Source organism: Orycteropus afer, unplaced genomic scaffold, assembly GCF_000298275.1.
Source record: "Orycteropus afer afer isolate SDZICR_OR568_19922 unplaced genomic scaffold, OryAfe1.0 scaffold00010, whole genome shotgun sequence".
NCBI classification, from domain to species: Eukaryota; Metazoa; Chordata; class Mammalia; order Tubulidentata; family Orycteropodidae; genus Orycteropus; species Orycteropus afer.
The window spans coordinates 9,379,891-9,406,681 of NW_006921597.1; positions in this window are offsets into that span (position 1 = coordinate 9,379,891).

The window sequence follows — 26,791 nt, forward strand, 5'->3', positions numbered from 1 at the left end:
GTGATGCGTGCTGAGTTCGGAGGAAGTTCCTTGATACCTGCTGAGACTGGAGGGCAGATAAAGGCCCTAAGGAGTGTTTAGAATTACAAAAGTTCTGTTAGCACTACTGACACTAAAAGGTTTCTGGTTAAAGATTTTCCTGGAGGCTGCTAGAACTCTGGCTTCAGATTGACTCACACCCAGTCCTGCGCTATCCTCACAATCCTTGCTATACTTGAGCCCATCATTACTGCCACTGTGTCAGTCCATATCATTAAAGGTCTTCCCCTTCATTGCTGACTCTCCACATTACCAAGCATGATCCCTTCTTCTCCAAGGAAGGGTCCTTTCTGACACAAATTAAGTGAGACAAAGTCTGGCCATTCTCAGTTCCAGGGAGCATTTCTGCTGCACTTCTTCCAGGACAGATTTGTTCATTCTTCTGGCAGTCCATGGTATTTGCAGTATTCTTTGCCAACACCACAATTCAAAGGCATCAACTCTTCTTCTTTCTTCCTTATTCATTGTCCAGCTTTCACATGCATATGAGGTGATTGAAAATACAATGGCTTGGGTTAGGCATACCTTTGTCTTCAAAGTGACATCTTTGCTCTCCAACAGTTTAAAGAAGTCTTTTGCAGCAGATTTTCCCAGTGTAATAGGACATCTAATTTACTGACCGCTGCTTTCTTGAGTGTTGGCTGTGGATCCCAGCGAAATGAAATCCCTGATAAGTTCAATATTTTCTCCATTTATCATGATGTTGCTTATTGATCCAGATGTGATTATTTTAATTTTCTTTATGTTGAGGTGTAATCCATACTTAAGCGTATAGTCTTTGATCTTCATCAGTAAGTGCTTCAAGTCATCCTCACTTTCAGCAAACAAGGTTGTGTCATCTGCATATCACAAGTTGTTAATGATTCTTCCTCCAATCCTGATGTCACATTCTTCTTCATATAATCCAGCTTGTCAGATTATTTGCTCAGCATAGAGATTGAGTAAGTATGGGGAAAGGATACAACCCTGACTTACAACCTTCTTGGTTTTAAACCATGCAGTATTCCCTTGTTCTGTTGGAATAACAACCTCTTGGTCTATGTACAGGTTCCTCATGAGCACAATGATATGTTCTGGAATTCCCATTCTTTGGTATCTCTAATTTGTTACAATCCACACAGTTGAATGCCTTTGGATAGTCAATAAATCATAGGTAGACATCTTTCTGATATTCTTTTCTTTCAGTCAAAATCCATCTGACATCAGCAGTGATATCCATTGTTCGACCTCCTCTTCTAAATCCAGTTTTCCTTTCAAGAAGTTCACTGTCAATATACTGCTGCAACCATTTTTAAAATATTTTCAGCAAGATTTTACTTGTGTATGGCAGTGTTTAATAATTTCCACATTCTGTTGGATTACCTTTCTTTGGCATAGGCCCAAATAGCCATCTCTTCTAGTCAGTTGGCCAGGTAGCTCTCTTCCAAATTTCCTGGCATTGATGAATAAGCACTTCCAGTGCTGTATCTGCTTGTTGACCCATCTTAATAGGTATTCCGTCAATTCCTGGAGCCTTGTTTTTTGCCAACTCCTTCATTGCAGTTTAGACTTCTTCTTTCAATACCACTGGTTCTTAATCATTTTCTACATCCTGAAATCATTGAAGATTATCAATTGTTTTGTAATTCTTGGGATATGATTAAATTTAGATTAACTTGTGAGAGAATTACAATCTTTTTTTTTTTTTTGCAATATTGAGTGTTTCCATGAAAATATTTAATATATCACTTTTTATTCACATCTTTTTCTGATCTTCAGTAATGTATTATAGTTTCTTATACAAGTCTTGCACATATCTTGTTATGTATATCCTTAGGTTGCTAATAATTTTAATTGCTATGTGAAGGGATGTTTTTCTACATAACATTTGCTAATTAGATGTTGCTGGTGTGTAGAAAAGCTATTAATTTTTAATGCTTTCTTAAATGGTTCTATTTTTTCAATAGATTTTTTTCTCAGACTTTCTGGGTATACAGTTATAATTGATAAAACTACATAGTGCCTCCCATTTGTCAGACTTCTAAGCACTTTACATCTCCTAACTCATTTAATTCTCATAATCACTTCTAGAGGTAGTCACTACTATTATCTTTGTTTTGCAGATGAAAGGCTAAGTGATTTGTCAAAGTGACAGTCAATGAATGTTCTAACCAGCTTTTTCTTCTTTATAATTGTATCTGCAAATAATATTTGCCTCTTCTGCTACAATATTTTTATCTTTTTTGCCATATTATATTGACCAAAACTCCAAGAATATTGTTGAGTAGGATCATGGAGCCAGTTAGGTTGAAGTGAGCGGGCACAAAATTTAAGAAGGTGTCAAACAACACAATCATCAATTAAATAATGTTTTAATGACTAAAACTCACTTACATTGAGTGAATTACGACTCATAAAGAACCCACAGGACAGAGCAGAACTGCCCATAGGGTTTCCAACACTACAATTTGTCAAGAAAGCAGACTACCACATCTTACTCCAGAGTAGGACTTTGTTCAAACCGCCAACCTTTTGGTTAGTAGCTGAGTGCTTTAACCATTGAGCTACCAGGGCTCCTTATTTTAACGAATAGTAGAGCTACATTAGACCCAGAAACAGAAGGAAAACCAACAATCCTGTCTTTATTTTAAAATTTCATATGTTGCTCAGCAAGGATTTTTTTTGCATTAATTTTGATTTTTTTTTATAAAAAACTACACTGTTGTTGTTGTTGTTGTTAAGTGCTGTTGAGTTGTTTCTGACTCATAGCGACCCCAAAAAACTACACTACAGTATTAATATTTATCTTGATCATTGAGTTATTATTTATCTTGACCACTTGATCACCTTTTTAAATTTTGTGCCTAAATGTAGTTCTAGCCCTGAAGTAGCTGTAGGGTGTTTTTCTAAATTTTGATGGGAATGCTGCTTCTGTTTCCTGTGTCAACAAGTTTATTGTGGGTCTCCCCCCACCACCCCACATTAAAAAAACAATAAATTAAGGGATTTCTTTTTATTCCTGGCTTACCAAAAATGTGTATTAGGAATGATTATTGAATTTTAACAAGTGCTTTTTCAGCATTTTCAGGATGATCATATAGTTTTTCTCCTTTAAACTATGAATGTAGTAAATTACATGGTGTCAATAGGAAAGAATTTCCCAACTTCTTATCATAAACATAAAGCATATTTAAACATTAATTTTTTCTGTCATTTGGATTGTATTCCTACATCAATTTCTCATAGGTAGAATTAGTAGGTTGATTGGTTTGCTCTTTCATTTTAAACTTTTTCCCAAATGCATATTTTTGAAAAAATGCTATTATCAGTAATGTAATGGATTGAATTTTGTCCCCCCAAGATTTGTGTCAACTTGGCTGGGCCATGATTCTCAGTGGTTTGGCAGTTATGTAATGATCTAACTTGGCAGTTAGGTAATGTTAAAATCCTCCCCCATGATGTGATCTGATGTGATCAGTCAATTAGTTGTAAGGGGATTAGGGTCGGACAATAAAACACCCTTACTCAAGTCACAGCCCTGATCTAATATAAGGGGTGTTTCCTTGGGGTGTGGCCTGTATTACCTTCTATCTTACAACAGATAAAAAGGGAGAAGCAGGGACCTCCTATCACCAAAATAGAAGAGCCAGGAGCAGAGCTCATCCTTTGGACCAGAGTCCCTAAACCGAGAATCTCCTAGATCCAGAGGAAGATTGATGCGAAGACACATGGAGATCTCCAAGGAATGCTAGGGCCACAGTTGCTGAAAGGGGATAAGGACCTTCTTCCAGTGCTGATGGAGAAAGAAAAACTTTTCCTAGAGCTGGCACCCTGAATTCAGACTTCTAGCCTCCTACACTGTGAGACAATCAATTTCAGTTTGTTAAAAAGCCACCCATTTTGGTATTCCTGTTACAGGAGCTAACTAAGATAATGTATTCGGTAGTCATCTTTCTTCACTACCAATCTGGGAGAATTTGACAAGCATTCACTTGGTAGCAGCTCTCTTACTCTTTTCTGTAACTACGTGCATGAGGGGGTGGCAGCACTGAAAATATAATAACTGCTAAACCTGATGGGATCTTTCAATACCTTTTATGGGAAATAAAAGAAAATTCCCATATACAGTAGGATTCTGTAAGGGGAACTTACTATTGTAGAATCCAGTAATCTGTCTGAATGGTGCAGAGAAATAAAGTTTGATCTTCTTGTTGTTAACTGCCATTGAGTCAGCCCCTGACTCATGACAACCTCGTGTATTAGAGAATAGAGCTGTTTCCTTGACTATAAGTTTTATGGGGAGTCCCTGGGTAGTTCAAACAGTTAAGAGCTTGATTACTAGTCAAAGATTGGCAGTTCAAACCCACCCAGAGATGCCTCAGAAGACAAGGCCTGGCAATCTGCTTTCGAGAGGTCACAGCCTTGAAAGCCTTACAGAGCTGTTCTACTCTGCATAAATGAGGTTGCTGTGGGTTGAAACTGACTCCACGGCAACTAACAATAACAACAAAAATTATTACAGAAGCAGTTTGCCAAGCCTTTCTTCCTCAGAGCCATTGGGTAGGTTTGAGTTGCTAACTTTTAGGTTAGCAACTGATCATAAACTACTTGTACCTCCCAGGCTCCTAAAGTTAGAGCTTGGGAGTCAGAAAAGACAGCCAACTCTTTTATTTCTTGTGTTCCTCTTTTGGCTGGGAATATGGAGTAAAGATTATGACATGTCTGACTGGCCAAGAGCAGTTCAATCTCTTTTCTTTCCTTCCCAGGAAGACCTCTCAACTGTTGGCTTATTAACCAAAAACAAAAAAACAACTCACTGCCATGGAGTCGATTTGACTAATAGCGACCCCTCCTTGGGTTTCTGAGGCAATATCTCTATGGAAGTAGATTGCCCAACCTTCCTTTTGAGGAGTGGCTAGTGGGTTATTAGGTTATTTGTATTAAAATACAAAATTAATATCAAATACTGCTTCAGTATGTGGCTGTTGCTAGTGGTTAAAGCTGAGGAAGGAAATGAGATCACCCAGGAGTATGGACAGTGGTTGAAGAAATGGGCTAAGATCTAGAATGTGAGCTCCATGAGAGCAGGGGTCTTATCTTTCTGCTTCATGATTCTGTCTGCTGCACTTAGTATAGAAACCAGCACATAGGTGGTGGTTGTTGTCTTGTGTTACCAAGGCTATTCTGACTTAGAGCCATGTTGTAAATAGCATTGTTGTGAGTGACAGCCAACTCATTGGCACCTAACAACAATAACAACATAAGACAGAGTATAACTGTCCCATAGGATTTCCGAGGCTGTAATCTTTATGGCACCAGATCACCAGGTCTTTATCCCACAAAGCTGCTGGTGGCTTTGAACCACCAACCTTTTGGTTAGTAGCCAACCTGTTAACCATTGCAACCGTCAGGGCTCCTTGCAGACTCACAGGAGTATTGAGTAAATGCCTAATGAATTTAAAAAAGAATGAATTATCAAATTAACAGTGTTGTGTTAAATGTTGTCAAAAGGTCATTGTTGTTGTTGTTATGTGCCCTTAAGTCGGATTCAACTCTTACTGAGCCCTCCTTGGGTTTCTGAGGCAGTATGGCTAGGGAAATAGATTGCCCAACCTTTCTTCTGAGGAGTGGCTGGTGGGTTTGAACCACCAGCCTTCTGGTTAACAGTATGCAAGAAGTCATAGCAGTTAAAAAAAAAAAAAAAAGTTAATTGTAACTAAAAAGCAAAATGCCACTGCAATGACTTTTGAAAAATGGGTTTTGATGTTATTGGTGATGGTTTGTTTGCTGCCAGACAAGAAATTGAGAGAGAGTTAATCTAAGACTCAGGAGCCCTAGTGACACGGCAGTGAAGCACTCATCTGCTAACCAAAAGGTTGGCTGCTCACACCCACTCAGTAGCTCCACAAGAGAAAGACCAATCTGTTCCCATAAAGATTTACAACCTAGAAAACCCTGTGGGGGCTGTTCTACTCTATCCTATAGGGTTGCAATGAGACAGAATCATCTTGAGGGGTTAGTGCTTCTTGGAGGTTGTTGATGGCATCATTGATTAATTCAGGTGAGGCAAGGTGGAGGGAAAAAGGCAACACAAGATGCACCAACACTTCTTTGAGAAAATAAATGATGAGTTAGTAGGAGAAAGCTGACTAGATTGGGAAAGAGAGTCGAGAGTCCACGGAGGCCAAATATACCCAGCAAATTGCCTGTTTCTCTTTCCTGGGCCAGCTCACTGTGGATCTCAGGAGCAGATTTCATGAAGGGCAGGTGGGAGAGGGGCTGGAGCTGAGAGCTGCATTCACCTCTCCTCTAGGCACCAGGAGGCCATGGAGAGCAGAGGAGAGATCCCTGGGTTAGAAGAGCTGGGTTCGAAGCTCAACTTTGCCAAGCCAAACCCTGAGTCTCTGTGCCATAATTAAATCACCTGTCAACAAAGAATAGCAAAACTTGTATCATACAGTTCATACTAGAGTGACTTGTAAGGTATACACTGTTATAAAGCGAAGGCATGGCTGTTGCCCTTTGAGTAGACACCTTCCACAGGCAGGCTGGACATCCCCTCTCGTCCTTCCTTCCACCATATGGACCTGTTGTGCCCAGATCTTGAATCCCCAAAGACCACCAAGAAGCCGATTCCACTGCAAAAGCATAGGGGTTGTTTATTCAAGCTTGAGCTCAGACCCTCAACCGTCACCAATGCAGCGGTTCAGGATTGAGAGCCCAGAACTCAGGGGTAATGGGGTCTTTATAGGGGTCTCAACAGAAACAAGGAAGTTTCTATCAGAAAATTACAGGATTGGTTGACATTTTCCAAGTTGCTAGTTGTTCCTACTTGATTGGCTCTGTCTAGTGGGCCGAAGCCACCAACTGTGGTTTCTAACTATTTTAGGTAAGGTATGTCTGTGCTATCTACTGATTGGTTATTGCTAAGGAGTGTGTTTGAGAGTATCAATGAGGTAGTTAGGACTCTTTGTCTATGAGGTAGTTAGGACTCTTTGTGGTTTTCCCAGTAACTAAAGCACTAAAGCGTGAAGTACGTGCTAAGGCCTTTGCACAAATGGCTACCTACTCAAAATGGTTACATACAGGGTGGTGGTTATATAGAAACATAATCTCATGCTCTCACATTCCTCCCTTTCTCTTGGTACTAAATTCAATCATGAGTTTATTGAGTGTCATCATACATTTGATTATAATGGATTGTACTAGCACCCGGATCATCTTGAAGTATTTGATATTGCTGTCTGAGGACCATGAGCTGTACAGAGTTCACTCTGTCTCTTATAAAGTTGACTAACTGGTTTAAAACACAAGGTCCAACTGCCAGTAAAATTAGTCTTACTATGACTGGTCCTGCGAGGGCAGATAGTAACAATGTCAGCCAAGGGGAAGTGTTAAACCAGTTTTCATACCACCCTTGGTTTTTGGGTACGCTCTCTTTTTCTTTTTTCTAGTCCTTCTCTTACTTTAGCCATGGAGTTCTTTATGACTCCCGAGTGATCTACATAATAACAACATTCTTCTCCTAGAGCTGCACAAACTCCCCCTTGTTGTTGGAAAAGGATATCCATACCCCTTTTCAACTGTAAAGTCATTTCTGCTAAAGAGGTTAGGGATTCTTGGAGTTTGGTAATGGATTCTTCTAGTCTTTCTGTATCTTGATCAATCGCTGCTCTAAGTGAGTTATATTGCTGATGCTGGGTTGTGATAGAAGCAATTCCTGTACCAGCACCCGCCAGTCCTAGTCCTAGCAAAACAGTTAAGGTTACAGCAGAGACTGGTTCCCGTTTGACTCGGTGGGGAACAGTTTCCCATTTATCTAGGAACTCATCATACTGGTGGTACAGTACATGTGGTACTAAGTAGACTAATATACAAAAGTCTTTGGTGTGATTAAGAACTTGCCCATGGAGGCAAGGGGACAATCCCGAGGAACATGCCCACCATCCATTGGGGGGTGGTATATAGTACACAGTTTGATTTATAGTCATCTCAGTGTGGCTGCAGAGATGTTTGTGGGTTTGTGGAATCTGCCCTATGCAGGTCCCTGTCCCTGTGACAGAAAGTAAGGTGAGTTGTCCAGGTTTTTTGTGATTCCATCTACAGGCTTTGTGAGTTTTTGACTGGTTGAATTTTCCTACAAATACAATACCTTCATAATAGGGGGGTTTGATATCATAGCATAGCCAGCAGGACTTTGTTAAATTAGATTGGGTTAAATTTAGTAATTGGAAAGTCTGTATCATAATTTCCCAAAGGGGGTCTTCTTGTAAACTTTGGACTGATGTGTCGTCCCTTGAAGGGGTGACATGGGGAGGCGAATTTTGGACTGGCGTGTTGTCTTGATTATTGGAGGGTAAAGAGGGTACTGGTTGTGGACTAACACTGAGTTGGGCCCGATTGCAACAGGGAGTGTCCAGGATTCAATTTTTAGTCTAATATAGAAAATGACTCCATTATCGTACCCTGTCTGGGACAACCAAAGTCCCCAGGATCGGCCTGCTACCCAGGTTTTATACTGTTTTCCTTGCTCTGTATATCGGATTCTAATAGGATTACAGGTGAAACTCATACATGGACCTTCTCCAATGTAATGCTTCCTCTGGCTGGGAACCTCGCATGAATTCGTACGATCGGCAAGAACTGACGATTAATCCGTCACCAGAATGATCCCTGTCTACGGTGATGAGATCCCAAGTTGAGGAAGGTTTCCAGTAAGTGGTTCCCATTGTTTCACACCCCCATGCTTTACAATAAAAGTCTGATACACCCCCCCACACACTGGTTCGCTAAAGTTTTGTCTTTTCTTCTCCCTGGGCAAATATAAAATGGTAACTTACAGAGTTGGTGGTGGAGTTCAGGGTGCCCACAACCTACTCCATTAATTCCTCTAGAAGCCCATAACCACTGGCACATGGGTTTGCCTGAACATTCAGGAGTACCGTTTTTGTTGGGTTCCCAATCTAAGATATCCCAGGATCCAGCTGCTAATTGGCATAAGTCAACATGTAGGTCAGGCCACCAGGTATTGGGGGGGGTGGTTGCCCGTAATAGAGCTGATAATGTCCCCTGTGGCCGACGTAATTGTCCAGGTCAGTCGCTGGGGTGTGTGTGGGCTAGAAGAAGGGTTTACATAGTTACTGGTTACTAACAGTACTACTAGTGAGGTCCACATCGCTGAATTTTTAGCTTGAGTGGATTGTTGGGGTCCTTGGAGACATGCCATTCCTGGTCCAGGATGGGGTCAGCTTTGTGGGCGTGGGTATGATGAATCCAGGAGGCTATTCCATTGACTTTGAGGGTGGTGGGCGTAGTCAGGATCACGATGTAACATCCTCTCCAGCAAGGTTGTAGAGTTTCTTGTTGATGTCTCTGCACGTACACCCAATCACTGGGTTGGTACTGGTGAGGTTCGGAAGGGGAATTAGATTGGTAAAGAGACCTCAAGCTCGGCCAGCTGTCCTGTTGGACTTGTTGCAGGGCTGGGTAGGATGTCTTCTAACAATTTCTTGGTTACAACATAAGCTGTCTCTCGCTTGGTGGGGAAGGCTTCTACCCACCCTGAAAAGGTATCTACAAAGACTAACAAATATTTATATCTGTATTTTCCTGGTTTTACCTCTGTGTAGTCCACTTCCCAGCAAGTCCCTGGTGTGTTGCCTCTTGATCTGGAGCCTAGATTGGGAGGGTTTTTAGTAACATTGGTTAATTGACAGGCTTTACAGTCAGAAACAATGGTTTCAACTTTAGATTGAGCATTTTTAATTACTATGCCTGCCCATTTTAATAGCTCCTGCATCTTTTTGGTTCCTAGATGGGTGGTTTGGTGTATTTTGAATAAAATTTCTTCTCCCAGTTTTTCGGGGAGGATGGCTTTGTGATCTGCTGATTTCTACCAATTGCATATGTACTGAGTTACGGGTAATTGTTTAATCCATTTCAAGTCTTCCTCCGTGTAGTTGGGGTTTGCAGGTAATGTGGGACTCCCAGGATCAGGTAGGTTGGAAGTTAACACTGGGTTGGTAGACAGTGCAATTTCTCGGGCGGTTTGGTCTGCTAGATTGTTGCCTCGGGTAATTGGGGTGGTGATTTTCTGGTGCCCTGGACAATGAATGATGGCAAGTTTCTTTGGGAGCCACAGGGCAGCTAGTAGATCTAGGATCTCGTTTTTGTTCTTGTCTTTCCTTCCGCGGTTAGTAGCCTCCTTTCCCGATAAATTGCCCCATGAATATGTGCCGTGGCAAAAGCATAACGACTGTCCATATAAATATTTAATTTTTTGTCTTTTTCCAAAGTTAGGGCTTTGGTCAATGCTATTAGTTCAGCTCGTTGGGCTGATGTTCCGGCCGGTAATGGCTCAGCCCAAACTATTGTGGTTTCCATCACCACTGCTGCCCCCACATACCTTTGTCCATCACGCACAAAGCTGCTCCCATCCATATACCAGGTAACCTCGGCATCTGGTAAGGGGGTGTCTCGTAGGTCAGCTCGGATTCTGTGCGCTTGAGCTAGAATGCTGATACAATCATGGAGCAGAGCACCCAAATCCGGATCCGGTAACAGGGTGGCAGGATTCAGTGCCACAGGTGATTGAAAGATAATCTTGTTTGGGTTCAGTAACAGTCCTTGGTAGTGGGTGAGCCACGCATTGCTGAGCCATCGATTGGGAGGTTGCTTAAGAGTCCCTTCTATGGCATGCGGGGTGGTAATGTGTAGTTCTTGCCCCAGTGTAAGTTTGTTCACGTCTTTGACTAATAAGGCAGTTGCTGCTATTATGCGTAAGCACGGGGGCCACCCCGCTGCTACTGGGTCTAATTTTTTTGAGAGATAGGCTACCGGTCTTTTCCAGGGGCCTAGGTGTTGGATTACAACTCCTTTCACTACCCCTTTATTTTCATCAACGTATAGATGGAAGGGTTTTGTTACATCAGGCAGTCCAAGGGCAGGAGCAGACAGAAGGGCAGTTTTAAGTAAATTAAAGGATTTTTCCATGGCTTCTGTCCACTGAAATTTCTGCCCCTCCTTAGTTGCTTCATAGAGAGGCTTTGCTAGTTCTGCAAAACCTGGTATCCAAAATCAGTAGCAGGCTGATCCTAGGAACTCCCGCACTCCGCGTGGGGTGCTGGGTCTAGGGATTTTTAGCACAGTCTCTTTGCGGGCCCTAGTCAACCATCTTTGTCCTTCTTTTAATACGTACCCCAATAGCTCAGCTCGGGCTGGCAAAGTTGAGCCTTTTGGCTGATGCTTGGTACCCCATATCTCCTAGTGTTTGGAGCAGGTCTCTGGTTCCTTGGAGGCAGGTCTCATAGTCTGCTGCAGCGACTAGGAGATCATCTACATATTGTAACAGTGTGAGACCGGGGTGGTCGGATTGGGACTTACCCAGGTCTTCGTGTAGCGCTTCATTGAAAATTGTGGGCGAAATTTTGAGCCCTTGAGGTAACCTTGTCCAGGTCAGTTGTCCGCTAATGCCTTCTGTCGGGTCAGTCCATTCAAAGGCAAACAGGTCCTGGATCTTTGGGGCCAGTGGTAGGCTGAAAAAAGCATCTTTAAGGTCTAAGACTGAGTACCACTGGTGATCCGGGGGTAAAGAACTAAGGAGGGTGTACGGGTTAGGAACAATAGGATGAATGTCTATGACTCACTTATTGACTTCTCGGAGGTCTTGCACCGGTCTATAATCATTGGAATGAGGTTTCTGAACAGGGAGTAGAGGAGTGTTCCAAGCGGACTGACAGGGTTGGAGTATTCCTAGTTTTAACAGGCACCGGATATGAGGGGTTATACCTTCTCAGGCTTCTCGTGACATAGGGTATTGTGGAACTCTGACCAGGTCCGTTCCAGGTTTAGTTTCTACATAAACTGGTGGTCTATGTTTTGCTAACCCTACGCCTCCAGTTTCAGCCCATGCTTTAGAAAAAGCTAATAATCACTGTTTTATGTCTTCAGACGGGGGAGGAGGGGGTTGCTGGTGGAGCCTATATTCATCTTCCAGGTTTACAGTTAACACGTGAATAGGCTGGCCCTTACTGTCCATAACGGTTGCCCCTCCTTTTTGAAAGTGGATTTGTGCCCTTATTTTGGTTAGTATATCTCTCCCGAGAAGTGGATAAGGGCATTCTGGAATTACCATGAATGAGTGGGATACCCGTCCCACACTAAGATCTACTGTTCTTTGGGTAGTCCATGAATATTGATTTGTTCCTGTGGCTCTTTGAACCAAGGAGGTTTTATTAGACAATTTCCCTTGAGGTTTAAGTAAGACTGAATGTTGCGCCCCGGTGTCTACCAGGAAATCAATTGGAGTCCCCTCCACTCTAAGGGTTACCCTGGGTTCAGGGAGGGGGACCGAACCCCGTTGCCCCTAATCACTGAGTTCTCCCAATTCTAGTACCTTAGTCTGTAGTTTAGGAGTCTTTTTATTCGGGCACTCTTTTGCCCAATGTCCGCTTTCCTTGCAATAGGCACACTGATCCTTGCTCAGTTTAGGGCATCCTCCCTTGGGGGTGTCCCCCTTACCTCAGTATTTTGCGATTTTCTGCAGTTGCTGTTCTCTTTCTCGGGTGCTCCTGGTTGTTGAGGCGAGTAAGATTTTTGCAAGGTTCCGAGTGTTCTGGTCACTGGCTGCCATTAGTGCCTTGGCCTGTTGGTCCTCTGGACTTTCCCTATGATTATAAACCCTCTCTGCAACTAACATTAAATCCTGAATACTTTTTTCATTTAGTCTGTCAATTTTCTGTAATTTTCTCCTAAAGTCCGTGGCTGCTTGATTTACGAAAGCCATGATTAGTGCGGCCTTAGTTTTAGGTGCTTCCAGATTCATGGGGGTATATTGACAAAATGCTTCCATTAATCTTTCTAAGAAAGCATCAGGACTTTCATCCCTCCTTTGCTGTACATCCTCTACCTTAGCCAGATTGGTGGGCTTCCTTGCAGCTGCCCTGAGACCTCCCATTAGAGTCTGACGGTACACCCGGAGTCTCTCCTTACCTTCAGTCATGTTGTAGTCCCAATTTGGATGAGTCAAAGGGAAGGTAGCATTAATCACATCTATATTAGTAGTGGGCTGCCCGTTATCCTCCAAGACAGATTTCCGGGCTTCCATCTGGATCCTCTCATGTTCCTCAGTAGTGAATACAATTTGGAGGAGCTGTTGACAATCATCCCAGGTAGGCTGATGAGTAAACAAATTAGTATCTAGGAGGTCAGTTAAATCTCTGGGATTATTTGAGAACTTGGCATTCTGAGTTTTCCAATTGTATAGGTCACTAGTGGTAAAAGGCCAATAGTGAAGCTGCTGGTTGCCGGTTGCATCTGTGGGCCCTGCGGCTCGCAACGGCAAGACCATGGAATCTGCTGGTCCACTGGGGGGGCTGCATGCTGCATTCTTCCGCAGATGCCGGCTGCCAGACCTGTGGCTGCCATTGCCCCGCCACCATCTGGCACTTGGGGCGATGCACCCTCCCCAGGTGCAGTACCTGCTGAAAGGGTTTAGTAAGGGCGGGGGAAGAGGAGTTCTTCCTCCGTCCCACCCTGAAAGACTGGGTAGGTCAGTGCTGAAGGTTTGACTTCAGGTTCTTTCTTCTGGGCAGTATAAGGTTTCACTGCCAGGACTGGTTTAGGTGCCTGCTTAGGAAGAGAAAGAGGTAACAATGGCTTTAACCAGGGAGGTGGGTTTTCCACTAAATCCTGCCATGTGATAATATACGACCCCTGATCTGAGTGTCCCCTGCTGGACTGGAACACAACTTCTTTCACTTTTAAAATAATCTGAAGATCAAATGTACCTTCGGCTGGCCATCCTATGTTGAATGTTGGCCATTCTGAGTTACACAATGTGACAAATTCTCCTTTTTTTATTTCTAAACTTAAGTCGTGTGCCCTTTGTCTAACTTCTTTAAAATTGTCAGTCGGGAGAGAAAGAGGAGTCGTCACAGTTTGTCCCATTTCTCCCATCCACTGATTAAATAAAACCAAGGACACTAATAACAACCAAACAGACACACAAAAAGACAAACAAAATATGCCTCCTGTAGATTGGAAGCAAAACTGAAAGTAGGACGACGGCCTCACGTCGTACTGCGGAAGCGACCCGCTTCGTCCCTTTACAGGTTCCAGAATGGAGGACGACTTTATCTCCTCCCCAGGTTGAAGGGGTTTTCTAATCCACTTCCAGAAGAGGAGGCCCTGGAACGTCTTCCAGGTCCTCCAGCTGATGGCCCACCTGTGCGTACACTTAGGCCTGAGTCAGCTCTACAGAAAATGGGCCCCAAGCAGTACACAAAGGACTTAGACAAACATCAAACATTTAAACACTTACCAGCTGGCTGCAACCCCCTGGTTCGGAAGTCCTGGGGTAGCTGGGGATCCCAGACGAGCTCCCAAATGTTGTGCCCAGATCTTGAATCCCCAAAGACCACCAAGGAGCCGATTCCACTGCAAAAGCATAGGGGTTGTTTATTCAAGCTCGAGCTCGGACCCTCAAACGTCACCGATGCAGCGGTTCAGGATTGAGAGCCCAGAACTCAGGGGTAATGGGGTCTTTATAGCGGTCTCAACAGAAACAAGGAAGTTTCTATCAGAAAATTACAGGATTGGTTGACATTTTCCAAGTTGCTAGTTGTTCCTACTTGATTGGCTCTGTCTAGTGGGCCGAAGCCACCAACTGTGGTTTCTAACTATTTTAGGTAAGGTATGTCTGTGCTATCTACTGATTGGTTATTGCTAAGGAGTGTGTTTGAGAGTATCAATGAGGTAGTTAGGACTCTTTGTCTATGAGGTAGTTAGGACTCTTTGTGGTTTTCCCAGTAACTAAAGCACTAAAGCGTGAAGTACGTGCTAAGGCCTTTGCACAAATGGCTACCTACTCAAAATGGTTACATACAGGGTGGTGGTTATATAGAAACATAATCTCATACTCTCACAGACACAGCTTTCAATGTAAATTTTAAGAAATTACTCTAATTATATAATGATATTGTCAGTATGAGGAAGTGGGGGTGAGATGAAGCAGGCAGAGAGGGAAAGGAAGGGGTAAGAGTTTGTACATGTAAGTCCACTTCACCTCCATCCATTGTAAGTCTCCGGCTTTGTGCTTATGCCATTCGGTGGGTGATGTAAACAGTACCTCAGTGATGATGTCACTCTCATTGGTGCCAGGAGACATAAATTTCATTTCCCAGAAGATGCAGCAGACAGTAGCTTCTGGGCAAATAACGACTCTAGCAATAAATATTGGCAGAGAAGAGAGACCTTTAATGGAAATCTTTGTGACCCAGAGCAGTTAGGCTGAAAATCTCCAAACAGGGAGGGATTGACTACTTTAGATCAGAAGACAGATTCATCAGAGGTGAAATAAATAATTCCAAAGCCCATTTGAAGGGATCAACTATTAAAAATTAAGTATTAAATAAAAACCTCATCTAACTGAGGTAAGAAAGCATGGAGATAACGCAGAAGCTCCTCTCTAGAGAGAAAAGGTTGAATCTGCACTGGGAGCAGGGGACTGGCAGAGAGGCATGTCTTTTCCCCCAGAGGACTGTGGCACCCCACCCCCACCCCTGCAAGTCAACCAAGTGACTAGAAGAGGAGAGGAGCCTTTGATGAACAGTCTCTGCTCTCATGGAGCCATGGAGACTGGCAGGACATGAGAAAGCAGTACCTTTAGATCACACTTGATGGAACTTCTCCAATGGTTCTGAAAACTGAAATTCTGGAGGGCAGCCAGGGTTCACCTGGAAACAGAGAAGGGCACATTGCAAGCTTAAATAAATGCTAGAAACTGCCCCCAGATTTCACTTGTCAGCAAAATACACTGTGAAACAGTTCTATAACATTTTCAATAACTTAAATTTCTTTCTATTTTTTTATTCAGAAGTAAAAGGCCAAACACAGAGAACTCACCTCAAACACTGGCTGAGTGCAACAAGTAAATGGAGACTCTGTCTTCATTTTGTAAGATGTCTGGACACCTGATGCTTTGGAACACATCTTATTTTCTCCAAAGGCAATGCCAGTATCCTGGGGCAAAACCTTCTTCTACTTAGAATGCTGCAATCCACTCCTTGGTTGGCCAACACCATGAGCAGATTGCAGGACAATCTACTCTCTGAGATATTCCATGTGTTCCAATCTTTTGAAATTTTTACACTTGTTGCCATCGAGTCAACTCTAACTCATTACAACTCATGTGCTATAGCATAGAACTGCTCCATAAGGTTTTCTTGGCTGTAATTAGAGTGGCAGATTGCCAGGCCTTTCTTCTGTGCCATACTGGGTAGGTTGAAATCACCAATCTTTCAGTTAATAATCGAGCACAATCCATTTGCACCACATCAGGGCCCCACTGGAAGGTAGACAGGGCATGACAATTACTGTCCCCATTTCTCAGATGGGGAAATGGAAGCAAATGCTTGCTCCAGGTCGCATAAACCTGGGACTTCTTACATCAAACCCTAAGCATTTCTCACTTTTCTAGCCACCTTGCCAAATTCCCTTTCAACATGAAAGACTTTGGTAGAATTCCACCCTTGGAATCTATCTTAGTTTCCGAGTGCTGCTGTAACAGGAATACCACAAGTGGGTGGCTTTAAGAAACAGAAATTTATTTTCTCACTGTTGAGGAGGCTAACAGATGGAATTCAGTGTATGGCTCTAAGGGGAGGTCCTTCTTTGTCTATTTCAGCTTCTAGCAGATGCCAGTCCTTGAAGATCCTGGGCTGGTAGATGCATCTGCCTCCGTAGTGTCATATAGTGTCTGTGTTTCCCCCTGAGTCTCTGCTGCTCTTTATATAACTCAGATGAGATTAGGTTTAGGATTCACCATACACTGGTGGGACCTCAACTGATTGATTATATTGCATTACTTAAAAAAAAAAAAAAAAAAAAAAAACCCTGCTATAGAGTCAATTCTGACTCATAGTGACCTCCACTGGGTTTCCAAGGCTGTAAATCTTTACCGAAGTAGATTGCCTCATCTTCTTCCCATGGAGCAGCTAGTGGGTTTGAACCTCTGGCCTAGTGGTTAGCAGCCAAATGCCTTACCCGCTACACCACTGTTGTTGTTGTTGTTGTTATGTGCCGTCGAGTCAGACCTGACTCATAGCGACCCCTCCTTGGGTTTCTGAGGCAGTATCACTATGGAAGTAGATTGCCCCATCTTCCTTCCAAGGAGTGGCTGGTGGACCACTAGAGCTACTTATATGGTGTTATGGAAAGCATTCTATCACATCACATCACATTCACAGTTACAGGAGTCAGGATTCCAGCATGTATTTTGGGAGGACACAATTCAATCCATAACAGAATCAAAGAAATTCAAATATGCTCAGTGGGAGTTGTGATTTTCTGGGGTTTCCCAACTAACTATGATACTAAATCCTATTCTAGAATTGCCGCTCCCCCCTGCGCACCCCTACTGGCCTGGACCAAAGAAGCCTCTTCTTGTTCTGTGGAGTCAGCCTTTCTTGAGTCTGGTGCTGGGTCAGAACAAGCAGAGGCCGAAGGAAGGCACTCAGCCTGTGGCATTTGCCCCAACCTGGAGGTCAAAATTTTGTCCATCAAACTCAGGCCTGAGAATCTCCAGTAAAGCAGTCTCCCTAGAACAACTCAGAAAACCAACACCTACTGCCATCAAGTCAATTCTAACTCATAGTTACCCTTTAGGATAGAGTAAAATTTCCCCCTTGGATTTCCATGGCTGTAAACCTTTACAGAAGACTGCCTTGTCTTTCTCCTGTGGAGCAGCTGGTGGGTTTTAACCACTGATCTTTTGGATAGCAGTCAAATGCTTTAACCAGTACACTACCAGAGCTCCTTAACCCAGAAAAGGAGAGTGAGAATGGTTGGACAACTCAAAGAATGTCATTAGTGTAGAAACTGTTGAATTGGTATATGTTCTGCTGTGTATATTGAAGAAAAAAAAAGAGCGAGAGAGATCTCCCTGGGGACAAGGCAGGCTTGGGATCCACTATGCAAGACAGTGATACCTTAAGGACAAGAGGTATGACTTACTCATCACCTGGCAAGCACAGTGTTAACATATGGTATACTCAAAAATTGCTTACTGAGAGACCAGAACTAGATGGTGCCTGGCTACCACTGTCAACCACTCAAAGGGGGATCTATGTAGATCCTGGATAGAGAAGGAGAACAATGTGGAGCAAAACTCAAAATCATTTGGAGAAAAAAAAGGGGGGCGGGACGGCCAGGTTTGCTGGTCTGATAGAACCTGGTGGAACCACTGAGACTATGGCCCCTAGCTGCCCTTTAGGTCTGGAATTGAAACCACACCTGTGGCTTCCAGCCAACAATAGACAGGTATATGAGTTGAACATTTCCCTGAGGTAGATACACTCCTTGGAGAGAACAATCATGGGAGAAAGAAGGGCTTTTTATGCATAGGGAGACAGCTCAGGGGGCAGGAGTGTGTGAAGGGATGGACACAGAGAAAAGGTAACTATTGGGAGGAAGTGGAAGGAGAGCTGTTGCATTGAGGTAAATTGTAGTCAATGTCATGAGACAAAGTGTGTGTGAACTGCTGTATGGAAAGTGAATTTACTCTGTAAACTTTCACCCAAATCACAATAAAAAGTAAAATAAAATAAAAAAACTTGCTTACTCAATAAATGAACAAATAAACGTGAACAAGTAAACTGTGGATAAAAATACCTGGATTTGAATCTTGGATTTGCCACTTAAAGACCATGTGACAGTAAGCAAATCACCAAAGATATATGAACTTTAGTGTCCTCACTGAGGTGAATTATACCTTGTGGGCTTGTGAGGAATAAATGTGCAAAACCAGGGCCTAGTAGAACACATGAGGCAGGCCTGGTGGTGCAGTGGTCAAAGAGCTTTGCTGCTAACCAGAATGTCAGTGATTTGAGTCCATCAGCTGCTGTGAGGGAGAAAGATGAGGCAATCTGCTTTTGTAAAGATCACAGCCTTGGAAACCCTATGGGGCAGTTCTGTTCTGTCCTATAGAGTCACTATGAGTTGGAATAGACACAACAGTAGTGGGTTAGTAGTCCACACAGTCTCTAAACCACCAACTGTCTAAACACCTACTCAAGGATGTTCCTGGAGATGCCAGACTGATTCTGGGACCCTCAGTTTACATAAAAAAATGCCAGTTTGTGCTAATGTTATGGCTCCTGCCAGGGGTCTTAGCCATCCCTGATTCCCATTAGGGCACATTTCTGTAGGAGGGCAAGCTAGTTCCTTGAAAGATACCCATTGTTCTGTGCCAGTGCCTGGCTGGGTGGGGCGGCTCCCACATCCAGGTGCTTCTGTGACAACCTGTTCCAGCAGGCCTTATGCAAACAGGTGTGGAGAGGCCCCATCATTATGATACCCTGAGGTTCCTTAGGCTAGATCTTCAACAGTCCACGAGTCACCTGTCCGATGTGTAAAACTGTGTCCCTTGTTCCTATAGTGGATTGTTTTATTGTTGCACTCTTACTATTTTATTGCTGGTTCTGCCTGCAACCTGCTTTCTCCCTCTTACCACACTCCCTGCCTCATGTGGGTTTTTAATGCCTCCTCCCCATGGTGAACTCTCCAAGTTGCTCCATGATGTCACCTTTGTAAGAGGCTTCTCACAGTGGACACAGGCAGACAGCAACATTCAACACCAAACATAAGCAGTAATGACAAAGACATGAAATGACCAAATGATGATCAAAATGCCAACAGCTGAAATGTCAGCCTGTTTGGTGCATGACTAGAGGATCCTTCAGCTAAACATGACTGGCCAGGCTAAACTCAGGCCAACGGGCCCTGCTTTCTTCAATGCCCAATGCACACACTGGGTTTATATAATGAGCTTTGTGGCCTGAGCTCAAAGATGATGGATAGGAGCAACTTAGATTCTGAAAGTGAGTCTAATGAATAAAATAAATTTTTATTGCTGCTGAATGAGCAGGGATATAAAATGGTCTAGGGAAAGGCTCAGAGGAACTAACTGGCAAAGAGAGGCATGGGTCACCATGAAGTGAGACTATTAGGGATATGAACTCTGACCAGGGGAATATGAGAGCTCAATAAATAAAACAGCAACAACTCCCTACCCCCACCCCCATCCCAGCATTCATCTTCCCTATCTTATTAGCTCATGTCACCACCTGAAATAGTACATAAACACCAAACCAGTTGCCATCAAGTTGATGGCAACCTCGTGTGTGTCAGAGTAGAACTGTGCTCCATAGAACTTTCGATGGCTGTGACTTTCCAGAAATAAATTGCCAGGGCTTTCTTCCAAGGTGCCTCTGGGTAGACTTGAACCACCAACTTTTTGTTAGTAGCCAAACATTTAACCATTTGCGCCACTCTGGGGCTCCTGACATATTATAAACTTATTTATCTAGCATCTATTTTCCCACCCCCAGAAAAATGAATGCACCACAAGGGCAGGGAATTTGAGCTCATAGAAGGCACTCAATAAATACTGAATTTATTGAGGAGTTCCCATAGTAAACCAATAAATTCACAACTGAATTATACTGTAAACTTCAATGAGTTAGATTAGGAGTGGTCATTCCTACAGAATCCAGTCAATTCTGTATTTTCAGACTGAGCTTCCAGATCTGCAAGGCCAAGAAACAGATTCTGGACTAGATTACCCTCACAGAGTTTATATCATCATGAAAGACCAGAGCAGCTGACTTTCCTCAAGGTATCTCTAACTCCTATCTGATTCTCCAAGACCCAGGAACCTTTATATTTAAGAAACTAGTGGCAAATTCTTTTGAAGGGCAGATAATCTCTCCCTGATTAATCAAGTTTGCAACCGCTAATTTTTGAATATTGTTTTTCTTAAAGATGCCCACAAAAAACTACCCAGCATAGTCCACCCTCTCCTTTCTGGCTGTGAGATAATACACTCAGGTAAAGCAACCTCATCAGCCAGACAGGGGTGATTCTGACAGCTGTGTCTAGTCACAGAATAATCCACCTGTACTTTTGACAAGAAAATTGATTATTCTATCAAGAAACTTCACTCTTCTCATTGCATTGATGTGACTTTCTTCTTTCATGTGAGCCTAAGCTTTTTCTTATCCCTTGACAATTGTATTCTTTTGTTGAAAGCAGAAAAAGGACACATCCTGTGAAAATGGCAAGAATTTCCATGAGGAATTGTCTTGCTCGAAGCCTTGCCAATGTGGCATTTAATACCAACCTGCACTAGCAAAAAAAACCTGAAGTGACCTTTCCCAGGTGAATTTTTCTCTGCTGTGAAAGACTGATTTTTTTTTTTTTTTTTTTTTAAGAATAACCTAATAGATCACATATTTGGCAAAAGAGAGAGAGAGACCTAACTGGAAAATGAGACAGGGCAAAATGAGACAGGGTGGCAACTGGCTCTTGCTACATTCTTCCACTGAAAGAAGGAATTTCATGAGGGGGTTAAGTTGAATGAATTGGATAAGGAGTTAAGGCAAGGAGTCTTTGACACTGGAAGAGGTTAAAAAGACTTTCACCTGTCTGACCAATGGTGCAGAAGTCCCTGGATGGCACAAGTAGTTAAGCACTTGACTACTAGCCAAAAGGTTTGGTGGTTCAAATTCACCCAGAGGGACCTGAAAAGAAAGGCCTGGTGTTCTGTTTCAGAAAAGTCACAGCTTTAAAAACCCTGTGGAGCAGTTATACTCTGTGCACATGGGGTCACCGTGAGTCAGAACTGATTTGGTATCAACTAACAAAACCACCAATGGTGCAACTGATAAATAGGTATAGCTGGTTTAGAGCAAACCACCTGAAAAGAAAGTAAATTTCAAGCACACTGGGTAAAATCTTAGCTGAATGGATCATTAATTCTCCATATTATTAAAAAAAAAAAAATCCACTGCCATCAAGTCGATTTGACTCATAGTGACCCCTCCTTCAAGGTAGTATCATTACGGAAGTAGATTGCCCAACCTTCCTTCCGAGGAGTGGCTGGGGGGTTTGAACCGCCAGGCTTCTGGTCAAATGTGTTAGGCACTATGTCACTAGAGCTCCCTGATATTGTAAAGAGGAAGAAAAATCTTATTAGGTAAGAAACTAAGAGGCATTTTAGGGCATTTGGTTTTGAGTGGGTAGCCGAGTCCTGTGAAGGAAATAATCAACACCTGAATTCAAAATAGCAGCTTCATTTTAGCTGGAACTGGGCCAAAAGCTGTGAACGTGACTTAGGACAGCTTACAGGTATGAGTGAGTAAAGAAATTTAAAGCAGTAGATGTCCCTGATGTAGTAGCCCCAGGTGGTGCAAACACTTAACAGTTAAGTGCTCGACTACAGCTTGGTGACTTGAACCCATCCAGAGGTACCCCAGAGGACAAGCCTGGTGACCTGCTTCTGAAAGGCCACAGCCTTGAAACCCTGCAGAGCTGTTCTTCTCTGCACACTGGGGTCGCCGGGAGTGAGAATCAACTCCACAACAAAGATCTTCCTGATCCTCAAGAAATTAGAGTCTATTTTCCTTTATTTGAAGATATATATATGTTGTGGTGGTTGTTGTGTGCCATTGAGTTGGACCCGACTCATAGCGACCCCTCCTTGGGTTTCCGAGGCAGTATTACTACGGAAGTAGATTGCCCCATCTTCCTTCCGAGGAGTGGCTGGTGGATTTGAACTGCCAGCCTTCTGGTTAGCAGTCAAGAGCCTTAGCCACTATGCTACCAGATTATATATATATAATTTCTTAATAAATGCATCACTTGTCATAATCATGGGTCTAATCATAGGTGAAAAGTACTTTGTAAAATGCAAAAAGCTATAAAGAAAAAAACCTCAAACCTTGTATTTTGTCAGTTGCTATTATTATTCAAATTTGTGATTTATATATTTAAAAAGCTCGGGTGAGTTTGTGAGTCACAGACTCCCCAGTCATTGCCCTCGTCTCAGATAAGGGAGTAAGTCTTTACAGCTGCTATGCCTGGGGACCTCTGCTTATCTGGTGTGCTATCAAGATTGAGAAAGTGTCCAGAAGGAACTAAACCCGCTAGAGAGCAGAGCTTCTCAAACTGTAAAGTGCCTTCATATTATCTGGGCAATCATTTTATGATGCAGATTCTGATTCCTTTGGTAGAGGCCCAGCCTGAGATTCTGTATTTCAAACAAGCTCCCAGGTGACACCAATGCTACCGGTCCAGGGACTGCACTTTGAATAACAAAGCTTTGTCCTACAAAGTCTGTAAGCTCAGTTCTTTCTTCAGTGATGGAATTGCCACAAAAGTGAATTCAGATGTGTGATTTGAACCCACCCAGGATTAAGTCAGTTGCTAGAGCAATGGATCTCAGTGGTCCAGGGAGCAGCAGCATTAGCAGCATCTGGGGATTTGTTGGAAACGCTAATTCTTGGGTTCCATCTCAGACCTCTGAGCCAGAAACTCTGGGGGTAGGGCCCAGATATTTTGATATCTGTATTTTGATAACACCTCCCTGTGATTCTGGTGCATGCTCAAGTTTGAGAACCACTGTTCTAGTTCAGTGATTTTCAACACTACATGTACATTAAAATCATCTCGGGAGTTTTAACAAAACTCATGATCTGGTTCCTACCCCCAGAGAATCTAAGTACACCATAAACAACCCCTTTAATTTCTAATTGTAAAGAGAGATGCAATGTTATACCATGTGGTCACCTAGAAGAAATAAAGTAACTCACTTAAACCAAGATACATTGTGTAAAACCAAGGTGAAAAAATTACATATAAACCCTGAATTTCTGCTCATGCACTGGGGAAAGACAGTGACAAAGGGTCACTCGGACTCTTGTTCTCTCTAAAGACTGAAAGCCTGCAGAGATACTGTCCATGGCTTCCAACCTTAAACCCTAGCTACGGGGAACCTCCTTCGAGTTCCAGGTGTGGTTAAGACTTTCTCCTGAGACCTCTTGTTAAAGGTAAAAGCCTGAAGTCTAAAGAATTGGAGTCTAATCATTGAACTGGCATCCTAACTGTTCATTCTGATTCTCTAGTGCTAAATGAATGTCTTGAGGTCTTATTTGTGTGCTTTGCCATACCTACCTTACAATAAAGGTACAATAAATAACTGAGTTTGTGGCAGTTAGGTTGTGTGTCAACTTGTTTGGGCTTGGTTTTGAGTGGCTGGGCAGCTAGATATAGTTATTCCCCATGATGAGACTGGTAATCAACTACATAGTAGAATCTACTGGAACTGCTGAGTAGCTGCCTTAGGGATGTGCTCTGCTTCCAGTATATAAGAAGACAGCTTTGAGAAAAGTCTCTGAGGTTTTTGGCATGCTTGGACCCTGCATGTAGCCAAGTCTTCATTCAGCAGCCTGTCATCTCTGCTGATCTTAGGGTTGTTCCTAGACTTGAACAGTGGCCTACTGTGTGGTTTGATAACTTTGGGACTGTGCCATTTTACTCGTTACCCTTGGGTTTATCAACCTCAGCAGCCAGCAGCCACCTGAGTTAAAGAAGCCTCCAATTTCAGTGGGCCAGGAACAAGAGTCAGAGCTGAAGCCCAAGGTCAAGGGGCTTTCACCCAGCCTCTAAAGCTGGTACTTTGCACTTGGACTTCTACCCTCCTAAACTATAAGAGAATAACTCCCGGTTTGTTTAAACCACCGATTTGTGGCATTTTCTGTTACAGCAGTACTAGAGAACCAAAATAGAGTTTACACATGACACACTTGAGCATTCTTTTATTTATTTATTTTTAAGATAAAAATTCTCCAGGACAAACCCATCTCATATTTCGGATCTTCCAGAAATCCCTTTCTGAACTACCTAGCCAGATTAGGTTTGTCTTGCCATGGAATCTCATGGCACTTTATTTATAATTCTTATTTTACTTATGTTGAGGTTATTTCTTGACTCGTTCTAGAATCTTCTATTAAAATGTTCAGTAATTGTTACAGGGCATGATCTAGTTCTTCTGCTTTCATGGCAAAGGATGCAGTTGTTCATGGAGCCAATTAGCCACGTTTTCTGTTTCTTCCTCCAAGTCCTGACTCTCCTTCTTCCTCTCTTGTTCCAGGTGAAAAGAGACCAATTGTTGTGCCTTGGATGACCGCTTGGAAGCTTTTAAGATACTAGGTTTCTTTTTCTTTTTCTTTTGTTTTAAATAACAGGTTAAAGATAGCCACAAATTCTTTGGTCTTCTTCCCATGGGGAGTTGGGGCCTATTTCCTCTCCCCTTGACTCTGGGCTGGGCAGTAACTTGCTTTCACTAATAGACTGTATCAAAGTGCACTGTGCCATTTCTGAGTATGTAAATGTGTGTCTGATTCAGGGTTGGGAGTGAGGTGGAGGAGAGAAAGTGAGGAGGAAATTGGAAATGTTGCAACTCCAGAGAAAGGCCATAATAGGTACTGCCAGTTTTGGTTTTATGTGTCCTGGCTTGAGTCACAGTATATGAAGTCTGACCTTTTCACTGGAGAGATTATTTAGAGAAGCCCTGAGTCTACATGGAGTCAGAGAGTGGCCCATGGAGTTCCTCAGTTGGAAGGGAAAAACAGTTTATGTTCCCAAAGGGAGCAAAAAGAAATAAACACATTTACAATCATCCCTGCCAAGGCAGCCGACATGCAAGTAAAATTGTCTTAGATCCTCCAGACCAACCCCACCAATACCCGAATACCTAGTGACCCTAGTCAGCATCACTTGGGGTAGTAGCTGAGCCCTGCCTGGATTCCTGCTCCACACACTCAGAGTGTAAAATAAAGTGGTTGTTTTAAGCCACTAAATGCAGAGTAGTTGATTTGCAGCAATAGATAACCAAATACTGTGTCAATAGCATTATCCCTGCATATGAAATGCCAGGCAGTATGACATGCAAATATTGGATAGATGTAGGAGAAAATATACGCAAATACACACATCCATAATATAGGCTTGTAGAAGTGGATGACATTTTGGGCTAGCCCTATTTGTTGCTGTTGGGTACTGTCCAGTTGGCTCTGACTCATACTGACCTTCTATTTGTTGTTGTTATTGTTGTTATGTGCCATCAAGTTGGCTCCAACTCATTGCAACCCTATGTAAAACAGAACAAAACACTGCTAAGTCCTGTGCCAACCTTACAATGCTTGTTATACCTGAGCCCATTGTTGCAGTCACTGTCTCAATCCATCTCATTGAGGTCCTTCCTTTTTTGCTGATGCTTTACTTTACCAATGTCATAGTTGGGGTAGTGTGTCAACTTGGCTGGACCATGATTCTGACTGGTTTAAGCAGTTGTGATGTGGTTATTTCCATAATGAGACCAGATGAAAATGTTTTGAGCAATTAATTGAAAGAGAGTTTCCCTAGGGGTGTGGTCTGCTTCCAATATATATATGGACATCCTTGCAAAAAGAAAGACACTTCTGAGTTCTGGCAAGATGGTGGACTAGGCAGAAAGACTGCACAGACCCTCTTCAACAAAGAAAAAGGAAATCAATTAACACAGACACAGAAGATAATCTTAGACCCCTGAGCCTTGAAGGGAAGGATATAGAAGTGGACTTAACCCCAACTAGCAGAAGAATTTGCGTGAAAATACCAAAAAAAGGAGACAGACGGAGCTGTGGTCTGGCAGCGATCCTGAGCGATCCTGACGGCACAGACAGCTTGGAGATTCCCAAGAGGTGGTAGGACCTAAAATTAACCTAAAAATCACCCTGCTAGCCAGGGACTGCACAGAGGACTGTGCACAGCAGCTGGGGAACAAACAGAGAAGGTGAAGAGAAAGGTGGGCTGAACTGTGGACTTTTGCCGGTCTGGAGGATGCCGCCATTTTGAAGGTTTAAAAAGCGGCTTGACTATTTTGGATATTTAAAGA